General features: G+C 44.6%; 1 long non-coding RNA gene across 2 annotated transcripts in view; it reads right to left on the bottom strand.

Annotated features, from left to right (window-relative positions):
• LOC122173586 (uncharacterized) overlaps nt 1–21,371 on the bottom strand; it is a 31,000-nt gene that overhangs the window by 7,115 nt on the left and 2,514 nt on the right. The window contains exons 3-5 of one of the 2 annotated variants that reach the window (XR_010599387.1): nt 17,973–18,108; nt 14,354–14,483; nt 12,418–12,552 (exon numbers count right to left, since the gene is read on the bottom strand). This is a non-coding gene — a long non-coding RNA (uncharacterized LOC122173586). The remainder of the gene's footprint in view (nt 1–12,417; nt 12,553–14,353; nt 14,484–17,972; nt 18,109–21,371) is intronic. The other variant, XR_010599386.1, reaches the window with a different exon arrangement.

Here is a 21,371-nt window from a genome sequence, read left to right as displayed (position 1 = left end):
CAGCAATGAAAATAGCTGAGAGCGAACAGAGAGCAGATTTAATGAAAAACATGTGGAAAATTTGGCCTTTTGCCCCTGAAACATTGTTATTTAAAGTAGAACAAAGCATGAGCCAATAGCACCATTCACTGATCCGCCATCTGGATATGTTACGTGGGGTTCCCTGGCTTTATTTTAGGCATCTGACCCAACGGCAATGTTCAGGAAATACGCAGAGGCAGGTAGCACTGATCAAGTCTAAGGCCTTGTCTACATGGGGAGGCTATTCTGGATAAGGCAGGGTGAGAATTTAAAGCTTTATAGCTCTTCTGGAATGACTCCCCATGTGTACACTGTTATTCTAGAATAGCTATGGAAGAATAGTTGTGCCTGTGAATTTCCCTGTGCAGACAAGCCCTAATTCCTTTCCTATGTTGTCTCATATCACTTGTGGGGAAACGTACCTCATTTTCTACTTTGAACCTTGATTTGTCTCTTTAGGCTTGAACCTTTAGCAGAGTTCTTTTCTAGGTTTCATTTGTGAATGCTAACAGAACAGTCAGCTTGAATTATGCTGGGCAAATAGAATATTTACATGAGGCTTGATCCAAAGATCATTGAGGTCAGTGGAAAGACTCCCCTTAATGTCAATGGGTTTTGGATCAGGCCCACAAATTATACTTTCTTGCTGTATTATTTCTATTTGTATATGCAAAATAAACATTTTAAAACTGCCTTCCAGTAAATACCCACATCTGGACAGAGCAGCTTTTGAAGCTAATCCTTTCTGTCACAACTGCTCCTCTGATACTTTTAGCTGGTAGCTCAAGGAGTATTTGAAGGCTATAGTTGTTCATTGAGCAATGTGTTTGGTCACCAGCGAAGTGTTTTGTTTATGTTACTTGCTTCTATAGGACCTTTTAGCTACACAGGAACAGATGTGCAAAAACGGTGCCAGATCACAGTGATGCACTGATCCCATCCAGAATCCTACTGGCCTCATTCAGCATCATGTTCCTTGTGTGCCGGCCCAAATATATTTCTGGCCAGCCTTAGTATGAACTGTTTATTTTCCAGGCATGTTATTCCTCTGTAAGCAATCTGTGCTTTTCTGGTTGCACTGACGTTACTTCCCCCCACCCTGTACCCTTAATGACTTTCCCCACAAAAGATAATTACTGATGAGCCTGCTACTGCCTCGGCTAAGAGAGACAAGATGGGTGAGGTAATATGTTTTATTGGATCAACTTCTGTTGGTGAGAGAGAGACACACTTTTGAACTATGAAGCTCGAGTGTGCCTCTCTCACCAACAGAAGTTGGTCCAATCAAAGATATTATGTCACCCACATTGTCTCAATATGCTGGAACCAACACAGCTACAACGTTTCTTACAACAATTGGCTAAAGAGTCTTTTAGCTCAAGCATTAGAGGCTCATCCTTTAAGATCAAAAGGTCCCAGGTTCAATCCCCACCACAGACAATCCATCGGGGATTAGATAGGCAGGTATAGTCAAGTTTTTAGAATTCTGGGAGAACTTTGCCTTTGCTTCTTTCCTCTGTGCCCCTATGAACTTTTCCTTTCCTCTCCTTCAATCTGATATGCTTCTAATGAGGAAGTGTGTGGCACTGTCACAGGGTGGGCTAGCTCTTTACGGGAGTTGGGCTCAGCCTCACCTGTGTCTAGTCAACTGCCTCCTCAGGTGATGGGTGTTAAGGCCTCCTGTAAGAAGGAGCCTGCTTAGCTCAATAGGAAGAGTGACCTATAGGGATTTTGTCTGCAGGATATTTAGTCTCAGGGAGAAGGAAGGGTCTCCTACAGTAGAGCCAGATGGATGGCAGGAAGTGCTTGGAGTCTCTCTGTGGTGGCCCAGAGAAGAGTCCTAGAGAGAGCCTAAAAACAGGCTGTGGGAAGGGCCTAGAGATAGGCAAGGTAGGGACTGGTTCAGGGAGGAGGTGAAGCAAGAGGTCCAAGCAGATGTCCCTTTGCAGTTTGATACAGTGTCCCTGGACTGGACTCTGGAGTGGAGGGAGGGCCTGGGTTCCCCTACAGACCTACCAATGAAGGTGATGTGAAACATGAGGTTTCTGGTGTTGACTGTTTTGTTGGTCCTTCTGCTTATTCCCAGAAAGGGGGATGAAGTTCATGATTTGTCTGGAGGGTTGAATCACTAAGAAGCCCTGGAATTGGTCTCTTCAGAAGAGAGAGACTGAAGGGCCTGGACCCAGAAGAAGGGGATGCAGAGGGATGGGACACCAGGTACTAAGAGAGGTAAGGTGATCTTGTTACAAGTACACATTCCCTGCACCATGTATTTTGCTGGTAACTTGATATAAGTGGATCCTTGTGCATCAGTGGTCAAGTAAACAGAAAAAGTAACATGTTCCCCTTCTTTAATGGCACATACACCCTGCTAAGAATTCTCTAGCCCAGGGTCTGGGCAGGGCTTCCTTCCAGTGTCTTTTGGCTGGTCTTTCTTTTGGACAGGAAGAAGAGAGTTTTTTGTTCTCCCTTCAAGTGGTGCCACCAGAGTGTATTGTACTGGTGGTATGGGCTTGATAAACATAGTCATTTAGCCATCTGTTGCTGCAGCTTACAGCTAATGGACATACAGATATATGTGAACAGCCAAGGTAACAAGCGAAACAGCAAACCATAATTTTTTGTATTAGAGTAGCACCTACAGGTCCTAACCAAGACCTGAGCCCTAGCATGCTATGGAGAGTATGTTATAGAGAATATGTTATGGAGAAGTTCTTACAATTTCTGTAGATGAAACAGAAAGGGGTGGGGAGAAAAGGCAACGGAGTAATTTTCTAAATGTTAAGGATGGGGATCTGAGGCACAGAACGATTGTGATTTGCCTAGGGTCACACAGGAAGCCAGTGGCAGAATCAGGCATTGAACCTATATCTTCTGAATCCCAGCCCACTGTTTTAATCACAAGAGCACTGAGCACTGTTGTGGTGTGTGTTTGTTTGTTTGTTTGTTTGTTTTGGACGGGGGCTGTTGGATCTTTAATGCTGCTTCAGTGTAATATTTAAGGTAAAATAGTTATTTGGTTGCCCAGAAAAGGTACAAATAGCTGTGACCCATCAAATACGTGATTATTTGTTTAATCCCAACAATGTGTTTAGTGCAGTAGAGTAATAGACACAAACAGACAGATCTTACCTAGAGAAATCACTATGGGCTGATTAATAAATGATCGTCTGCTTATCAGCACTCTCAGAGGTAAATGTTTTGCCTGAACCTTGAGGGGTGGGAGAGAACTAGATCATTCCCACAAATACGTCTGTGCAAGTATCGGTGACTGACATGATCAATGAAGCTCAGATGGTTAGACTGAGTTATGAAAACTGAGCCCCATAAGGTGTTGGGAGCATATATGCCAACCGGATGGGAACTCATCATAAAAGTGCTCTGCCTACCAGAAGTAAAGTCATGCCCAGCCCCCTTTCCCCATTCTTGCAATGGAGTACACTTCCTCACATTGTTTTCAGGTCTTACTGGAGGGGATTCCCCATAACAATCTAATCAAAGCTTGGCCAAAGAAGATTGCATATGCCGGGGGCCCCCTCTGTGCAAGCTGCTACCCATGTGAATAAACAAGCAATTGTTTTGATAAGGCTTTTTGGCCAGGGCCCAGAGGGATTTGCCTGGCTGAGGGGAAAGTGCACCCACAGTGCAGCTTCTAAACAATACGATCATTCTGCATGGGCAGCCCTCGCAGCTTTTCCTTGCAGAGTGGTACAGTCACATTAATGTTAGCGGATTCTGCTCTGTCAACCTGCCAGTAACAGCAAATGCTAAACAGAACAGCAAGGTCATTTAGCAACTCTGGGACCCAGAGAGCTCTCACATGTGTTAGGCTTTATTACTGGGTTTAACTGCTCGTTTGGGGGCAGGAATGCCTGGAACAAGAATACAAGTCAGGAGCTCAAAGAATGTTGGAAACTGGGCCGATGAAACAGTAACGGTTCTGCTTAGCGACTTTGAGATGGCTCAGTTTGACTGAAATGACCATGTCAGATGTCCTAGTGCAATCCAATTTACCGTAACTCTTGTACGGCAGCATGGGCGTCGAGTTATATGGGCCCGTGGTGTCTGGGCACCAGGAATATTTCTGTCCCGGGGCTCGGCTCCAGCAATGTTTGAGGCTGGGTCTCTCCCTCGGCCCTGCCTTCCGCCCCCGGGTGCTCCCCCCCACGCATCCCCCGGACAATTAAAAATGGCCAGGGGCCCCCACCCACCACCGGCAGCGTAGCGGAGCTGAGCAGCTCCCTGACTGCTCACTGCACATGCTTGCCGGCCCCTCCCTGCAGCCCCTGGACTGGGTGGGTCTGTGTCCTGCCCCAAGTGCCCCTGCAGCCAATAGGAAGCTGCGGGGGCAGTGCCTGGGGGTAGCAGCACACGGAGGCCCCCCAGTCCTCCCTGCCTAGGAGCTCCAGGTAAGCGCCCCACCCCTTCCCACAGCAAACTCCCTCATAGATCCTGCACCCCACCCCTTTGTGAATAACGTAGCTGAAGTCGACATACTTATATCTACTTACCGCGGTGTCTTCAGTACAGTGAGTCGACTGCTGCCGCTCCCCCATCGACTCTGCCTGAGCCTCTCGCCAAGCTGGAGTTCAGGAGTTGACGGGAGAGCGCTTGGGAATCAATTTATTATGTCTAGACTACACATGATAAATCGATCCCCGCTGGATCGATCGCTGCCTGCCGATCCGCCCGGTAATGAAGACATACCCTAAGCTATACACAGTATTAGTATAGGACAGATGACCGTTGCGATCCCTTCTAACGGTATGATTCTAAGTTAGGTTGATTTAATTTTGTAGTGCAGACATGGCTGTAGCAAGGGTGGTGCAAGCAGTATAAGGGACTAGCATCCTGAGTACACACCTAGTATCTCTGACAAGCGCATTCTCAGGGTGGCTAGCTCCTCCGGCTGCTTGCATTGCTATGGCTACGTTCTATTTTTCGCATGCTAGCTCAATGAGAGTGACGATGAGTATGTCTGCTCAGGTTGGCAATCACGCCCCCAGCTTGAAGTGAGTAATAGACATACCCTGAGATGGGCTGGATTCGTTTTATTGCCCTGCACCTTGTGTAGGAACTTTTCAGAATCGCAGCATTTTGCACCCACTTGGCACGAAATAGTGTTCATACAAAGTATCTCAAAGCACTTCATAAAGAGAGGTAAGAACAGCTAGAGGCTGGTCCAAGGAACTGGGAACAGAGGCGCATGGGTTCTAATCATGAGTCTACTAGGGACTTGTGTAACTTGGATGAATCACTTAGTGCATCTGTTTACCCACTTGTAGAATAGATATAATCCCACCTCACAGGAATGTTGTGATGGAGGTTTAATTAAGGTTCTGGAAGCCTGATTCTAACGTGAATTCTTCAGTGGCAATGTACTGCAACTTATGTTTTGGCTTAGTGACAAGGTAACCTTTGGCCATTGCAGTGTGATGCATGATACCCTTTGCTTAACACCATTCCTGCCCTTTATTTTCTGATGAAATAAAATAACTTCCCTAGGACAAATCACTGGTATCATTAGCCACTATCATGTCAGATTCATCAGTCTTCTGTATAGTAACATGGCTTTGGATAAGACTCCATTCAAAGCATGTGTTTACTATTTAATATGACATAGAGGTTGCTGTTGACTGATGCAAAGCCCTTTTTTACCACAAGGGCTAGTCCTATTGCCTCTTACATGCCCCTCCCCAAACATACTGATGAGTCTGGTTTCCTCACAGGGCAATTCAGACCATTGTTACAGCCTTTGAACAGGCCAGCCATCTCCTTAAATGCATTTTCTGAATTTGTTAAAGAACCAATAATCTCTCACTTACCCAACTCTGTATTCCCTCATTTGCTCTTCTTTGGTCATGCTACGTGTATATCTGATTGTGTGCTTTCTAAGTTTCAGTTTTTCTTTGTCTTTTTTGGCATTAAAGAGATGCAGTCTGCAATTTTTCTTCAGACCCCAGGGCTCTTGAGCTTATGCAGGCACAAATCCCTTAAGAACAGAGCCTTTGGATAAGAGCTATCATTCTGAACATACACTCCACTCCTAGGAGTTTGGAGCCTACTGGGGACAGGAGATTTTAAGATGAAGGGCAAATGAATGGAATGTGGTGTGGTTGACAAAAACGTGAAGTAAGAAGACAAACCGAAATGCTACGGAAATAGTCTGTCTTGAAAAAGACAGGATAGTTGTAAAGCAGAGAAAAGTGCAAGTCATCATTTTGGAAACGCTGGGTATGTGTATCTGCAATAAAACACCTGCTGCAGCTGGCCCATATCAGCTAACTGGGGGTCATGGCAGGGTCCCAGAGCCCAGGCTCCAGCCCAAGCCTGAATGTCTACGCTGCAATTTTATAGCCCCACAGTCTGAGCTCGAGTCAACTCTCAGAGGCCAGCCACAGGTGTTTAATAGCAGTGTAGACATCCCCTTTCAGTCTCGTTCAGCTAATAGGAACTGCTGTTTGTATTGGACATATACTTTCTTCACAAATAATGTAAGATTTACACAGAATATATTTAAACAAAATAAGGCAGATTTATTAACTTTATGTCCCTGTGATGGCCTCCAGGATGACAGTAAAATGTGTACGCTGTTCTGGCGGTTGGTAAAAGAAATTCAAACACAGCAGCTACAGAAATTCTTTGAAATATCTAACACGATAAGAACATAAGAACATAAGAAAGGCCGTACCAGGTCAGACCAAAGATCCATCTAGGCCAGTATCCTGTCTACCGACAGTGGCCAATGCCAGGTGCCCCAGAGGGAGTGAACCTAACAGGCAATGATCAAGTGATCTCTCTCCTCTCATCCATCTCCACCCTCTGACAGACAGAGGCTAGGGACACCATTCCTTACCCGTCCTGGCTAATAGCCATTAATGGACTTAACCACCATGAATTTATCCAGTTCTCTTTTAAACTCTGTTACAGTCCTAGCCTTCACAACCTCCTCAGGTAAGGAGTTCCACAAGTTGACTGTGCGCTGCGTGAAGAAGAACTTCCTTTTATTTGTTTTAAACCTGCTGCCTATTAATTTCATTTGATGACCCCTAGTTCTTGTATTATGGGAATAAGTAAATAACTTTTCCTTATCCACTTTCTCCACATCACTCATGATTTTATATACCTCTATCATATCCCCCCTTAGTCTCCTCTTTTCCAAGCTGAAGAGTCCTAGCCTCTTTAATCTCTCCTCATATGGGACCCGTTCCAAACCCTTAATCATTTTAGTTGCCCTTTTCTGAACCTTTTCTAGTGCCAGTATATCTTTTTTGAGATGAGGAGACCACATCTGTATGCAGTATTTGAGATGAGGGCGTACCATCGATTTATATAAGGGCAATGATATAGTCTCAGTCTTATTCTCTATCCCCTTTTTAATGATTCCTAACATCCTGTTTGCTTTTTTGACCGCCTCTGCACACTGCGTGGACATTTTCAGAGAACTATCCACGATGACTCCAAGATCTTTTTCCTGACTTGTTGTAGCTAAATTAGCCCCCATCATATTGTATGTATAGTTGGGGTTATTTTTTCCAATGTGCATTACTTTACATTTATCCACATTAAATTTCATTTGCCATTTTGTTGCCCAATCACTTAGTTTTGTGAGATCTTTTTGAAGTTCTTCACAGTCTGCTTTGGACTTAACTATCTTTGGACTTAACTATCTTCCCGGCTCTTTGAGCTCTGGTCAAGTGAAAAATTCTCTAAGTTTCATCTGCAAACTTTGCCACCTCGCTTCACGATTTAACTGTCTTTTGAGCTTCATTACTGATGACTGAATGCTCTTAAGAGTTTACTTGTACCCATGATGTACACAACTGAAGATGGACAGAGAGCAGCAGCAGAGCTAACCCCTTCCCAAGAATGCAAATAATTGCTGCCTCTTTTTATACAGTTTTAATTGCCTCTCTGTTTCTTATCTCATCTTCATGCCTCCTATTATAATGAAGATGTTCAGTCTATCAAGAGAAGTGGTAGATTCGCCATTTCTTCATGTCTTCAAATTGTTATGAACTGGTTTAAAGCTTGCTCTGGGTTGGGTTAAAGTGCTACAGGTTAAATTAAAACCCCATTGAAACTGATGTGTGAACACCCACGCCCTTCATTTAAAATAGCTGTCAGAGACATTTAAGGAGCCCCACCTAAAAGAGTCTGCCCAGAAATTAGCACCATGTGGGTGGAGAATTCCACTGGGAATTGTTCTGACAAGTGGGTGGGTGTGTCTGACAAAAGATAAACTGGAGGGTGGGGGGTGACACAACAGGACACAGCTAAGAGACTGAAGGCAGCCGAGGAAGTCCAAGCAGCAGCCTGTAAACATGGATGGGGCATCGGGAGAAGGCTAGAGAGAGTTATTTTGGGGCCTGGTGCTGGCTGAGAGAAGCTTGGGCCTGTAAGCTAAGAAACTACTCCTTTTATTTTCGGTTCCTCCTGCATTTGCAGAAACAGGACTTTGTACATTTCTTGTAAATAGACAAGCTTTAATAATTAATAAAAAATACCAGATTCCATCATCAATTTCTACTCCCAACTGGAACAACCTACAAAGCCCCAAACTTTGACTAGTCACTCAGCTCAAGAAGGGGCAATAACTTCTAGAGAGGCATCCAGTCTTGATTTTATGTTTTAGTTTAGTGTCACCCAATTTACTGGGCTCAATACAGGGGTCACTGGTTGAAGAATGGCCTCCGATATACAGGAGATCATACTAGATGACCTAGTGGTCCTGCAGAGGAGTGGCTCACCACTTGAGGGCTGGGGCTAGCCAATCCTAGTTACAGAATGAGCCACGCTTGGGAGAGATCAGGGCGATTGCCCTATAAAGAACAGCAGGGGACAGCACTGAAGGGGGGAATGTTCAGGGATTCGAGACCACCAGGAGAAAGCGGGCTCTAACAGAGAGTCCTGGGAATTAGGGCTGAGACTCCAGCTAGGTAGGGTCTGAGAGTGGCCTGTCAAAGCAGGAAAGATCCCATGCAGGAAGGCCTGAGAGGAGGAAGAGAAATCGGTTGTGTGTGCTTTTGGATGGACTTGAACAATTTGTCTTGAATTTGTTTGTTGATTTAACAAAGCACAACTCAAGAAAGGATGGGAATGGAGAAAAGTGGGTTTTGAGTTCAGTAAATAATCCAAGAGGGGAAACTGAGGCAGCTGCCTGCAAAGCTACCCCTGGCCACAAGAGGCTGCTCAGGGCCTGTAGCAGTGTTACCATATACTTTCTGATTTAAGCTCTATGAATCTTCAACATTGTGGGCCCTAATCCAAATCCAAGAGTGGCCACATTTAAACTCTGGGAAAGTTTGGATTCACAATAGAGCTTTGATGCTCAGGCTCATCCCCAGTCATAACCTCTTTAAACATTTTTCTGTTTCTGAGAATTAGACCCTCTCATAGTCTTTGCTAGAGTGCTGTGAAGCAGCCTTTAGTGATCTCAAGAGGGTGTAGTAATATTTACAACCACTTTGAGGCCACTTCACATTATGGGAGGCAGGGGGAGAGTGGGAAATTCAGGGCTTGTCTGCACTTGGAAAGTTACCAAAATAGCTATTCTGGAATAATTATTATACAGTATTTATTTTGGTATAAGGTCTGCGTGGAAGTGGATTAAGCTACAGTGGGAAAAGACACGCAATACAGAATAAGTGTCCATGTGGCGAGTTCCTACGGAATAACTATTTCAGTAAATTTCCAAGTCCTCAGGCTGTCTTCTATCCTTCTTGATATCCTTTGGAGTCATGTATTTGTGTGGGAAGGACAGCATTACCTGATGTCCCCTCTCCAAAGATGGGAAGCTTGGGAATGGTTGCCTGAGACCCCAAGTGGGAACTAAAGGGAGCGGAGGAGAAATCGGGCTACCTTTCTTCCAACTCCCAAGAAAACTACAAATATTTAGATTGAGGAAGGAGCGCAGCTTGGGGATATGGCTTCCAGGTAAATCTACAGAGGTTGGTTTATTGCAGATCACTGCAGTTCTGGTTCATGTAATCCACAGGAACTGAATTCACCCCTTTTTATTTCATACCAGCCACTGTACAGCCAGTGGACAGTTAGATGGTTGGGTCACTGCTGAACTAGCTTCCTTTGGAACCTATAACCTAACCTGAAGGTGAAAGGCATCATGTAGCATTAGCCATTCTCTGAGCCATCTAACTCCTCTTCATCAACAAGTATTTTATGGGATAGCTGAGAAGTAGAGTAAAGATTATGTAGGGACCATTAAATATCAGGCCTGTAAGCTTAGGCACTAACACGAGCAGTTAATTCAAACAGTTATTCATTTAAATGTCCAAGTGATGTAGTAGCTACCAGAAAGGATTCAAGCAGGATTTATGAATTTAAGGCAAAAATAAGTTCTGGGAAGAGAAAATGGAAGAAGATACAAATTTATCTCCTATTCTGGCACAAAACATTGAGTCTGTTCTATAAACAAATGTGCATGAAGGCAGAAGACCTTCTCTGTGATAAACAGCTTAAACGTGCTGTGCTCCCTTGCCTGAAGTTCTTGGAACAAAGGCAGATTTTAAGACCCATGGACATATTTTCATGCTGTTGACACATTTCAGAAGCATAAACGAGAATCTGAGGCCTGGACTACAGACGAAACCTTACAGGGCAGATTGTGGCTGACCCCTGTATGGATGTGCCACGAACCTCTCTCCTCTTTTGCCAGTGTGAAGAGGCAGCGCTTGTGCTAGCATGGCTTTCCTGAGTCAGTGTAGGCTTAAAGTGCTTGCCATGTGTTTAGTCTGTAGAATGGCTTTGTAAATCTCTCAGACATGGTTCACAACAGATCAGTCTTGTCTACACTGGCCCAAGAAATGCTGACCTTACATCTCCTCAGCTATGTAATGCAAAGGAGTGGGGAATCCTGATGGAATAGCCCCAAAACTGCTAAGTGAAGGGGAACTACCTCCCTCACCCGGAGACAGCAGTTCCCCCATATGAATGCTACACTGTCAGGATGTCACAGGTTGAGGGGGTGGGGGGTTGTCAGGCCAGAGGGGAGCAGGCATGAGAAACAGCTACTCCATGTAACTATCTCCTAACCATCCCAGGGAAATCCCAGTGGGAGTCAATGCTGCTTTATTACAGAGTGATAGAGTATAATTGTATTTGTTGTACAGAACAGTATAAACATTCCTTCCTCCCTATTCTGTAAATAGTGACATTCTTGTTAATATCCTAAGGTGGGCCTTGACCCAATTCCTAGGTACAAACGCAATGGACCTGCAACAATTTACACCAACAGAGCTTTGTCCACAACATTCAAATGGGTTTGAAATTGGCTAAAATGAATTCACCTGTCCCCTACATCCAACTCGGCCACAAATCCCGGGTGAAGGGTCCACCTGTTGGTGGTGCCAGCCCATAGTTCTGGCTCCAGACTATATTTATTCCTACCCAGAGAAATGTGTTTCGGGGTAACAGAAGGGACTCTTTTCAGAGGACAGATTGCTGGTGGGTGCTATAGTCAGTATTTTTAGAAAAAGAGGCTGAGAAATATTTATATCTATGATGTGGTGCTGTATAAGTGAGGGATAAATACAATAAATACCTATGACACATAGGATAGAGGATGATAACCTCATAATAGTCAAAGGAAAGTACGTGGTTTCTAAATCTGGTCAGGGTCTTACGCAAGCCTATTTTTCTAAACCAGTCATACCTCTCTGAATGTAACTCTTTTTAGAGCATCCATTAACGTAGATAAATATATACCTTCTGCCCATCTGTAAGAGGTGGGGGGAAAAATTCCAAGTCCTGAACAGATGTGGGCTTTGGCTAGTCATGCTCATTGTGTGCTTGCTGTCCTATCTATTTTAGCAAGCAAGTTTACTAGCAGGAATATTCACTGAAATAACTAGAAGTAATTACATATTGCAGAATAGTCCCTGAAAATGACTTCATCGACATGTGTCTCAGAAACCTGGTTCTATGGAGTTATGCTCATTCAGTCAGGGATCAGAAACATGGGCCCTAATTGTCCAATTAACAAAGCTCAAATATTAAATATTTGCAACAAAAGGATCAGAAATGAGCCCCAAACCCAGGGCCAAATTACCCAACCAATGAATTCAGGGAGATCATAAACTGCTTGTGTATAAGAAGTCAGATTACACTGAATTATTTCTTATGAATGATTTGCCCAACTCAGGTGTATTGATACATATGCACCGATACATATAGCACTTAGATTAAGCATATTCTTCCCTCCAGTTGCCCTGTTGATGAGCCTAGGTCTAACTGAAAGCATGAATGTGATAAATGTCTTCAACTAATCTGGAAATCAGCCAGCCGTAATGCAAGTTTCACAAAGAGTGAGTTGTAGCTGAGAGGCTTGTTATTCAGTTCCTACCAGCCTAGGCACAGGGAGGCTCGTATTTGGCTTACCTGATAGTGCTGCTGATTCAAGTCTGGGCACACACCGCAAGCCCAGCCACCGGATGGTGGAAACACTGTTAATTGATCAATTCTGCTTCTGTCTGGTCTCCAGCTGGCAGATACAAGACAGGATAATGTCAGCACCTGTGTAAAGTAACAGGGAACCCACACTGAGCATTCAAAGGAACTCCAGACAAACCTCAGGAAAATACTACATTCCCCTCAGCCTTCAAAACATGTCTGTCTGCAGAAACTGTTCCTTTATGTGGTATCTGCTGTCATGCATGCCTGGTAACTCGCTGAGACTGCTTCTGGGGTGGGAGAGGTGCCAGGCCAGAAGGAAAAAAAATATACTCGCATTGACTCGCATTGAGAATATCATACCTAGAAGTCTCCTCTACACGGGCACAAGAGGGGACTCAATGGGTAAATGGATTAGTAATGCGCTAGGAAGCCTTTTTGTTTCTGGTTTGGCAGGTCAGATCCAGCCCCGATAACCAGTATTTAAAAGTAGTTACCATCTGCTGGCTAGTGACTCTAGATGAACTGAATTGGTGAGTCCCTGTCTAATACGCTACAACGGGTACCATGCTGGCAAGTTCAGCAGGGAGAATCTGGACTGGGGAGGAAGGGAGATTGAACTACTCTGAAAGTCACTCCGTGAGGAAACCTCTCCAGGTCAGGCTTGCTGGGCAGTAGGAGAAAGCCCGCACTATTATGGCCAGCACTGAGAAGTTTCTCTTGGAGTCAGTGCTTTTGATCAGTAACCAGAGCTATCAATCTGCCACCTTTCACAAACACTGATGGCTCAACTTTCAGTGGTGCTGAGCACTCAAGCTGCCATAAATTCATCTAAAAAGATCATGTATCACTTATTATTAGTCATGCAGACACAAATTGGAAAGAAAACGGTTCTATTAAACTGAGCATTCCATTACATCCCATCTCTCCTGTTCAGAACTGAAAATGGAAGGCACCCCTCCATTTAAAACACCTAACACTGGCACCCACCCCAAAGAGTGAAGTTCCAAATGGCGCAGCCCAGCTTCAGATCTAGTCTTTCTTTGTTTCCTAATAGTCACTACTTGGCTCTGTTCTGAGGCATTCCAGTAACAGGAGTTTGTTACCAAAGGCAGTGTACGTTTCAAAAGTATACAAGCTGGGTACAAATGAAAGGTAATGTGAATTTTGAAGTCCTGTGCAGCCTTTGAAAGATTTTTGGAGGTCTAAACACCTCAGGGATGATCTAGAAAATACCTAGTCCTGCCATGAGTGCAGAGGACTGGATTAGATGACCTCTCAAGGTCCCTTCCAGTCCTATGATTCCATAATCTATGCCTATTAAGTGTTTGAGCCCACACATTTACCCAGTTGGCCAACCCTCTCCTGCTAATAATAAGCAATCTATGCCCTGCAAGTTCTCGGACTCTTTAAATGTCTAAAAACAATGTGACCTGCCTATAAGTTTGGTTCACCTTTGTATTTTACTTATTCTGGCCTCCCTTTCTTGGGAAGATATTGTTATATCTGCATATTTCTAAACTCAGCACAAGACTGATTGACAGAGAGACATGGGAAAATCATCAAGAAGGGAGGTTGGATTGCTTGAAGAGCACACTCAGTTCTACACCTCTGCAGCAAATATAGTGCTAAGTAAGATGGAAAAGTAGTTAAGAGTATTAAGGAGAAACAATAAAAATAAACTCACTTAACACGGGGGGTAGCCGTGTTAGTCTGTATCCACAAAAACAGCAAAAGGGTTTTTTACCCATGAAAGCTTATTCCCAAATAAATCTGTGAGTCTTTAAGGTGCCACTGGACTCCTTGTTGTTTCACTTAACACAATGACTACAGCTGCCTGGATATATTTCTACCCTCTCTCTTACTGCTGACTTTTGTATCTGTGCTCTTTGCTTTCTCTCCCTGAGGGTATAGGACTTCATACCTGTTAGGAGCAATTCCCTCATGATTTCCAGCAGCCCCCACTGATCTAATCTCTCCAGGTCACTTGGTGCCATCCTCTTCTGTGACTGGTGTAAATTCAATCTTGATCAAATTTTCACATGACAACAAAACTGGAGAATTAGCAAAGAAACAAACAGGCAAGAAAGAGACTCATGAACAGGCTCCAGTTTCTCTTCAGGAACAGGCAGAGAAGCATAAAGGGGCATCAGTCAAAGGGAACTGTGCATGAAGAATGAGGCCTACTACACAACCGAAAGTTTCTTAGGATAAGGGGTCTGCCTCTGGTTTCAGTTGGGCATGCCTCCCCCATTGTGTGGGAAGCAGCTCTGGGGACCATCTAGGAGTTCTCTATAGACCAGGTTGACAACCACTTCCCTAGAAAATATATTTAACCATAGAAATTAGAGAGAGGTAAAGACCTATTAAATCACTAAAGGCCTGATCCAAAGCCCAATCAGGTCAACTGAAAGCCTCCTATTGCTTTAAATGGGCTTCTGTTCTGGCCCTTAATCCATCCCCATGTTGGTGCGGATTGTCCCATACACTATGGGTAAGTGTTTTGTCCAGTTATAAATTATTCAAGCACCATGACCTCCACAACTTTCCTAGGTAATAATTCCAAAGGCTAATAAACTGAATTGTTCAAAGTTTCCTCCAAATAGTCACCTTTGCTCAGTCTTGTGCCATTATTCCTAACTATCCTCTCTTTGACCAGCATAAGCAAGCCCTTTCCCTACTTTGTTTACATTATCAGTTGCTTATAGATGCTTATCTTGCTCTCCTTGGTAGCTAAGTACAGCTCATCTATGTGACATAACCGTGACCAGGAAGACTTGCGGTGAACTTCTGTGGAAGGGATGGTTCCATAAATTAAGGCTGACTAAAGATTACAATCAGCTATGTTCCAAGATTTCAAAACTTCCTAGTTAAAAGAATATGTAAGCTGCTTGTCGGGGCCAGTTTCTGGGAATGAGATACGCTGCCTTTTCTTTATCTATCTGGATCATCTCCTTAAATGTGCAGTGTGCACACACTGACAGGAAGGGGAAAATGGCAATTTACCTAACTTGCATGTGAACTGTGCAACACTCATCTTTGACTCAAATGAGATGCCACAGTACCGCAGGGTCATATACGAGATCAACCCTATAGCCTTTGTTGGAGGCAGTGAGCCTTAATGTAATTTTTAACCATTAGGTTCATAGCACAGTCTTTGGAAGAGGCTGCTCGTATTATTCTACGTGACAAACAAGTAAAGGCTTTCTAGATTGCTCCTTCATCAGGAGGGATTTGAACTTTAGCTGACCTTTTCTACAGCAACGCAAGTCAGTTGGATATGCTGACTGTTTGCCTCCTGTGCAGCCCTCTTTGATGGAGAGCAGAATTAATGACGTTCTCAGTGCTAACAGCACATAAAACTTGGTATTCTTGACTGTTTCAAGAGGTCACATTTCCCCCCCAGAAAATTAATCTGAAATTCCTGGAAAGGGGTGATCTTCAAGGGACAGAGAGTATTAAAAATACAACCCATGCATGTATTTAAAATAAACCTAAAAAACCACAATAGGGGGCTGATACTTGTTATCTTTTGTTTGCCAGTGAAGTTCGCTGACAAAGACATTCTGTTGAAACCGCTAGTTTAGTGGTCTCAAGCTAACTGCACATTTATGTAGCTATAGTCTCAAGTTTGTAGTCTTCAAGATTAAAAGAGAGGTTTTAAAAGAAAATTTCCAGCAGAAAGCAGGGATATTGCGTAACACTTATGCGCTCATATTTTCTGGAGAAGTATGATCAAGGGTTTGGAACATTCTCCCACAAATAGGCTGCTTATCAAAAATGTATTTAAAGCTCTGGTGTTAGCTTCCTGCCTTATCTTTTCCTGCTTCTCAGTCCTTCCTCTTTCTTAGCCCCCAACCCTTTTCTTTCCTCCGGCTCCTCTGCTCTGTTCTCTGGCCGTGCTTCTCTCCTTAACTTCTGTGCTTTAAGAGCCAGATTTTCAAAGATATTTAGGCGTTTATCTAGTGGGATTTTCAGAAGTGACTAGGTGCCTAACTCCCACTGATCTCATTAAGTGCCAGGCTGATCTCCTGGGGTGGGCGGAGTCATTAATTCACCCCAGTGCTCCTCACTAATCTTTGACCCCCTACCACTTCCTTTTATTGATCTCCCAGCTCCTCTATGAGATCTGAGCTGGTTTAGCAGTTTCTCAGATCTGAAGGCAGCAGGTGCCCTCAGCCCTGCACACACTGTGGGGCTTCCCTTGCTGCTGCAGATTCATGGCAGAACCCACATTTTAACTACTGTGTCTTTAAGTGTGTATTTACTATGGAAATTTGATCAACATTTTATATATGAAATATTTTCAAATTGTTCAACCTATAGCCCATTTTTCACTGACATTATATCTTTAGGAAAGGCAAACCATAGTCATGCCGCAACATGCTCCTCGAGTCAAAACAAACCCATCTGGCATGGGCAGTGGGTATCATGCGCTGGGGGAGGCTGAGCCTTGCCAAACAGCCTGGCATGGTCCTGCCCATGTGCGGCCCGTCTGTCACTTTGGGGATGGGGGCGCTGCAGCCACGCTGCCCGCCCGGCATTCCGGGGCTAGGGGCACTGAAGCCGTGCCGCCTGCCTGGCACTCCAGGGCTTGGGCTGGGGGCGATGGGGCTGCCCACCCGGCACTCTGGGGCTGGAGCGGGGCAGGGGGCGGCTGCAGTGTGGGTGTTCTGGGCTCTGGCGGGGGGGGGGCGGTGCATCCCCCAAGGGCTGGTTCACCTGCCACCCATGCCATCTGGCCTGAATGTAGGACTAGGGGAGTGTACAGGAAAGATACAATCTAAAATCTTTTCCCATACCAATCTAAACCAAGGCAGATTCACTGGATCAACCAGCGAAAACTAGATCCAAAATGCCAGATAAGGCAGGAATGCAAAATGCAACATTGCCAACTCTTGTGATTTTTTTTTTTTTAATCGCAAGCATTTGGTGTTTTAATTAAAGCCCCAGCTTGTGGAGACAAGTGATTATGGAGAATTTCTGCTTATTTATATTTTAAAGACAGTTTCTAGCTCTTGTAGTTGGGGGAAAGGGTAACGTGGTGGAGGCACCTAATTCCCATTGACTTTGTCTCTTTTGGGGAGTAAACCTCCTAACTTACTTTGACAGTTTTCAAAACTTTACCCCAAATCTTGAAAACATGACCCAAGAGTACCCTAAAGGCACAAAAACCAGAAGACAAAACCAAATAACCCCAAATGTATTTGGCTTAAAAATCATGAGATTAAAAAAAATCCCACAATTTTGGGGTGAGCTGACATGATTTTTAAATGTTTGGGTTTTTTAATTCTGGAGCTGCTGAGTTCTGAGTGAAATCCTGGGAGTTTTGCCATTGATATCAATGGGGCCAGTGTTTTGAACAGCGGGGAAAAAACAAACTCTGAAGCATCTGAACTTGCAAGAAGCCCCTGTATTTTTTCTAATTCATTCTCTGCAGCAATGTCACTTCCCTCTCCCACCCAAACGTTTAGGTCTCCATATCTAACAGAGTGGAGCATAACCAGAAGCGTAAGGGGATTAAATAGTACACTGTATCTCACTTTGTTTATGACAGTCAAGAACATGAGACGTGCAGCCACACTTTTCTTCTTTTATCTTACGTACAGTCCCAGAGCAGTGAATCTGCTTCTTTGTCCAACACATAGTTTCCTTGCCTCAGAGAACAGCAAACTCACACTGAAAAGGGGAAAACAGAAAATTAAAACAAGTGTAAAAGGGCTCTGAGATAGCGGGGGAGAAGCACAGCGGAACTGCATTTAACCTCAATATTTAACAACAAAGGGATAATGGTCTGGGGAAGAGAGAGTCGGCCAACTTCAGACAGAGCTACCATCCAAAAACAGGCTGGCAGACTTAAATAGAAAGAAGCACTGTTATCTCTATAGCTGGGACACTTCCTGCCATCATTTATTGTATGTTAGTCACCACCACCTCCCACTCTTTCGCTGCTCATTCTTTTAGCATGCAGGAGACAGCATGCAGAATATTGCATGAGAAAGGACCACTTACCCGTCACCACTTGCAATCTATTTCTTAAAAGGCTTGTTGATTTTTGCCAGGCATAGAGAAGCAATTTGTGCTTTGAACTAGAATCACTGGATTCCTGTATTCAGCCACCATTAACCATATTGTTGTGGTTTATAATTCAGTGCTTTCCCACCTCATTGATCTGCGGCTAAGCATTATCTTATTGGAGTAACTGTGCTAAATTATTTTCATTGCTTACGAGGAGGAGGATGAATGGAGAGCAGAGGCTTTATCAATGAGGGGTTTCTGGCCTTATGCACACTAAGGCCATGTCTACACTGGCGAGCTTACAGCGACGCAGCTGTAAGATCACCGTGTAGCAGCTCTATGCTGATGGGAAGAGAGCTCACCCGTCGACATAATAAAACCACCTCAGCGAGCAGTGGTAGCTATATCAGCAGGAGATAGTGCTGTGCACACACCCACTTATGTCGCTCGGGGTGTGTGTGCTTTTTTCACATCCCTGAGTGATATAAGTTCTACAGACATAAGTGGCAGTGTAGACATGGCCTAATACATACTTGCAACAATACAGTAGCAAAACATTTTTAAAGGGAAGGATTTAATAGAAGGGATTTAAAGCATTGATTAGAACCTGGCAGAGTTCAAATAAATGCTAGCCAAGTTTCTCAGTGTGCCCTTCCATCTTAGCCAACAATAGTCTGATGTATCTAGATCCAGCCTGGATTGGATGTGCTGAAAATACTATGAGGTTTGTGGTTCTCATAAGGTTTCCAGAGCAGTTTTTCAGATTTCAGTGGTTCAAACAGTTTGACTAAACTTCAGATAAGGCTTCACACTTTGGATACCTATCAGCAGTCATTAACCTGTTCTCCAATACCCACTTCTAGCAGTGAAGACAGATAATTAACACACCTCTCTGAGAATAGTACAGACAATGGGCCAAATTCTCACCTGGTGTATCTCCATTGTCTTTGATGGTGATGGCGTTTGGACCTGTTTGGTAAATTAATGAGGTTTGGGCCCAGCAGTCAGGGGAAAGTACTAATGGGAGTTGGAATTGAGACTACAAAATGGAATTGCTACACAACAAAAACAAATCAAATCAATGTGCACTAGATATACAGCTATAATGAAGGAATGTAACCTCATGGTTTGAGGCCAATGACTGTGGGTGTGTGTGTCAGGATTCTAGGGTACTATTACAGCCTCTGCTACTAATTTGCTTTGTGACTTTGGAGAGATCACTTAAATTCTAATCCCGAAATGAGTCATCAATTTACTATTAACCCTTGAATTCATGCGAGTCACTAGTCTCACCAGTGTGTCAGCTCACAGACGAAAACTAACCTTCAGAGCTGGAGTGGACATCAGAGGCACAACCTCTAAGCAGAAGATAGATCTCACGCTCTCTCTCTCTCTCTCTCTCTCTCTCTCTCTCTCACACACACACACACACACACACACACACACACACACACACACACACACAGAGAAGTGTGACCTACTTTATGGTCTCTTGTTGTCTTCCAAACTTCCCTATCAGAGAAATCTGTCCTCTGTCAGAACCAGGGTGTCAATGATATGGTCTAATAAATTACTGTTGGCACTCTACCACCACACCGATCACCAAGGCTCTCAGACAGCTAAAATGAGAAGGCAGGAGTACTGATGCAGAAAGACCTGTGACAGAAAATATGACTGCCTGCAACATCAGGATTTTGCATGAACCTATGATGTGACTAAATCCCAAAGGGCCACCTCCTCCATGACCATAGCATCCTCCAAACCCAAATCAAAGGCACTATTCTGACTCACAAGTTGCCCAATAAATGCTGAGACTCATTTTGCAGCTAAAACCCTACCACTGCCTGCTGCAAAGAACTTGCAAGAATTCACAGGGCACATCTTCATTACCCGCCAGATCGGCGGATAGTGATCGATCTATCGGGGATCGATTTATCGCGTCTATTGTAGACGCGATAAAATCGATCCCCGATTGCTCTACCGTCAACTCCGGAACTCCACCGCAGCGAGAGGCGGAAGCGGAGTTGACGGGGGAGCAGCAGCGGTTGACTTGCCGCCGTCATCACAGCCAGGTAAGCCGACCTAAGATACGCAACTTCAGCTACGCTATTCACGTAGCTGAAGTTGCGTATCTTAGGTCGCCTCCCCCCCGACTCCTCCCGTAGTGTAGACCTAGCCACAGTCTCTAAGGGCTGGTCCCCACTTAGTCCGGACTTCGGACTAAGGTACGCAAATTCAGCTACGTTAATAACGTAGCTGAATTCGAAGTACCTTAGTCCGGACTTACCGCGGTCCAGACGCGGCCGGAAGTCTCCCCCCGTCGACGCCGCGTACTCCTCTCGCCGAGCTGGAGTACCGGCGCCGACTGTGAGCACTTCCGGGATCGATCCGGGATCGATTTATCGCGTCTTAACCAGACGCGATAAATCGATCCCAGAACATCGATGGCGTGCCGCCGGACCAGCCGGTAAGTGAAGACTAGGCCTTAGGCCTGAAGATAAATATCTTGGAGCTCCTAAAACACACACCACATCCATCCTGATAGAGCCAGGTGGAGATGGAGACAGAGATACCAGATGCAGTGAGTGAGGTCTGTGCTGCTGCCTGCAACCTGGTCCTGGTTTGTCAAATCCAGCCAGGAACGCTGTGTCTCACTGCTGACAGAAATAGTTCCTGTCTTTGTCGAAGGGCAGTCTACCAAACCCCACAAAGCTCATTATAGCCCAGCCTGGAACTCAACATTTTGTCCAATGTCCTCACTATCTATCACCTAGGGCTAGTCTACACTGGCAACGCTAAAGCGCTGCTACGGCAGCGGCCACGGCAGCGCTTTAATGTGACTTGTGTAGTCACGGCAGAGCGCTGGGAGAGAGCTCTCCCAACACTCTAAAAAACCACCTCCACCAGGGGAGTAGCTACCAGCA

The sequence above is a fragment of the Chrysemys picta genome, chromosome 3 (genome assembly GCF_011386835.1).
Source record: "Chrysemys picta bellii isolate R12L10 chromosome 3, ASM1138683v2, whole genome shotgun sequence".
Classification (NCBI taxonomy): domain Eukaryota; kingdom Metazoa; phylum Chordata; order Testudines; family Emydidae; genus Chrysemys; species Chrysemys picta.
The sequence above is the reverse complement of the archived record's forward strand: the minus strand, read 5'-3'. Positions and strand labels throughout refer to the sequence as shown.